This window comes from Populus alba, chromosome 2 (assembly GCF_005239225.2).
Source record: "Populus alba chromosome 2, ASM523922v2, whole genome shotgun sequence".
Taxonomy (NCBI): Eukaryota; Viridiplantae; Streptophyta; class Magnoliopsida; order Malpighiales; family Salicaceae; genus Populus; species Populus alba.
The window spans coordinates 11,771,230-11,774,217 of NC_133285.1; positions in this window are offsets into that span (position 1 = coordinate 11,771,230).

Genomic DNA, 2,988 nt, shown 5'->3' on the forward strand with positions numbered 1-2,988 from the left:
ATTCAAACATTTGATAGGATAAAATCATAGCTTCATAGCTTTATTGTCTCTTTTGCATTGATAAAATTTTTTTTGTGTTTATGCAAGTTCTCATAAATTTTTTATTTTAACTAGTTAATTTACTTTAATCTTTTATTCTTTAATTTTCCATTTAAATTATACCAACTTTTTATATCCCCGAGTCATTTAAAAAAAAAAAAAAAACAGTGAAGCAATGGAGTAACAAAATATAGAATGTTTAACACAAAAATATTTCCCGCCCTACTAATTGCAGAGAGAACAATTATAATTATTTTGGTGAATTAATTATACGACTAGCCACCCTGTATTTTGGACACGCTTGCAGTTTTGAAAACCTTATACTGTAAAGCTTATGTTTTCCATAGTTTTTATGAGCGGAAAAACACCCATTCTTTTTATGCATCTCAAAAGGCACTTCTGATTTTCCTCTTCTTTTTATGCGTTCTCTATAAAAAAAAATATAGAAAACTTTATGTCGCACGTCGAAAAAAATCCACGAGCAACATCGGCTGGCGATTTTTTATTGTTGTTTGTGTTTTGCTTGGTTCGTTGGAGTCGCCACCTAGTATTATGGTCACTAGGAACCTATGGTCTGCGAGAGTCTGAGTAAGGGACTAGTTGTGCAAGGGGAAGACGCATCACCCCCAGTGCACCCTACCTAAGGTAAGCTGCATTGTTGTTTGATTGTTTTTCTAGGTCGAATTTCTATTCGTTGGTCTTTCTAAGGTTCAAGGCAGATCTCCCCTCATGAGGAAGTCTCTACCTTATTCGGTTAAATCCTAACCATTCTAAAGTCTTAATTTATTTACACCTTGTATCTTTAATATTTGAGGGTGTACTTTATCATGTAATTTTACACCTTTCAAATATTAAAGTCTACATCTAGATCCTAGAAAAAAAAAATTGGAAAAAAGGTTTTTGATATTTTGGTCAAACCCTAATGATAATCATAAACTAGTTATTGATATCCATTTTTTGGATTTTTCAAAACGTGAGAAAGATGCAATTTTTCGAAAAAAAAAGCTTGGAAAATTTTTAGGACTTGACCGTATGCCAATAAAATATTTTTTTCTTTTTGATATATTTTTTTAAAAATATTTCGAAAAAATCGGGTATTTTAATACCGGACTTGTATCTTACAATGTAAGTATACAACCCAATATTAAGCAAACTTGGTGGAAAAATATTTGAGAAAACCACAATTTTTAAATGATTTTTTTATATATATTTTTTTGAAAATAAAAAAGAAAAACGAATAAAAAACTAAAAGGCATGAACAGTGAACAGTGACGGCATGAACAAGGCTAAAAGGCATGAACAGTAGACATGAATTATAATTCACGTCTACTGTTCATGCATGAACAGTGACGCCGAAGAAGAAGAGGAAGGTGAGCGGACCACCTGGCGTGGCGGCGATGGCTGGCTGGAGGAGGAGGACCTGAAGCTGGTGGTGGAAACGACGGTGGGGTTGGCTGGAGCGGCTGCAGCTGGAAGAGGAAAAAAAGAAGAAAATCTGCAGCAGGAAAAGGGAGGAAGGCTGGTTTTTTGGCTTACTTTGGACCCGATCTTCTCCTCTCTCAGAGCACGAAATTGGCTCCTATTTATAGGGATGGAAAGAGGGTAATCTTGTCTTCAACGGGGAAAAAGTCTCAGCCCTTGATTCGACTCGAGGAATCCAAGCCGTTAGTTCAAAGTGTGCACCTCGAACTGAAAAATTTGGCAATCCAAGGCTGCAGACTGCCCGAGGGTGCCATTTTGGGCCAATACACGGAGCCGTTTCCAAGATGTTACACCCGACCGGACCACTCTACGAGATAAAGATGTTTCAGGGGAACATGTTGGTGCACTCCTTGTCGGATTTGGGGGCCAAAAGAGTGAGAAACCGTGCCTGGAAAGCAGCCACTCGGGCAGCTTTGTGAGGAAGACGATGAACAGTAACCGGGCGACGCGTCGCCTGGGCCCTTCCCTCAACACAAAAACGGCGCCGTTTGGGATAAAAATTAGGGCTTTTTGCTGATTTTCAATTTAGCCCTCCAGCGTTCAATGTCTTTCAATTTGACCCCCGGATTTTGTCAATTAGACCCCTATAGTTTGGCGCCTTTTGCAAGTTGGTCCTTGTCTTTGGATTTTGTCAATTTTACCCCTAATTGACCCCAAAACTTCAATTTTCTTGCAATTTGATCCCTGATTTCAATCAATCAACTTGGTAAAAATTAAATTTGGTCTCTTAAAATTCCATTCTTTCTCAATTAAGCCCAAATTAGGCTCCCAAACTTAATTTTTTTCACCAATTAAGCTCCAAATAAAATTAATTTGACCCATTTAAAGTATAATTAAGTCATTGCACTTAATTAAATCCCTTCAATGGACCCAAATTAATTCTTAAACATAATTAAAATTCAATTTGGCCCATGATTAAATCAAATTGGCCTATTAAAAATTTAATTATGTCCTTGGACTTAATTTTCATGCGAATTCGTCCAATAATCATTTAATTGACCTTCGAATTTGCATTTAATTCTTCTAAAAATTGCAGCTTGATTTCCCGACCTACCTTCTCCACGTTGTCAGCCTTTATTTTTATTTTTGATTTTTATTTTGAAAAAAGAAATTGATTTTTGGGGATAACCAGAATTGGTTATGACAGTTGCCCCCCTCTTACAATGCTTACGGTAGAAGTCTCTTAAGAGACTTAGATAGTAAGCGTTGTAAAGAAGAAAAAAGGAAGATTTTTTTTTTTTTTTTTGAAATGGTCGAATTGTCATGGGTGACTTACCCGGGTGAGAAACACGAAGATGTTTTAAAGTGGTGAAAAATACAAAGATTTTTCAAAGAGGTGAAAAATACAGAGATTTTTCAAAGTGATGAAAAATGCAAATATTTTTCAAAGTGGTTTTGTTGTAATGGGCAACCGGCCCAAGATGGAAAACGAAAAGAGTTTTCAAGGTGGGTGAAAAATACGAGGAT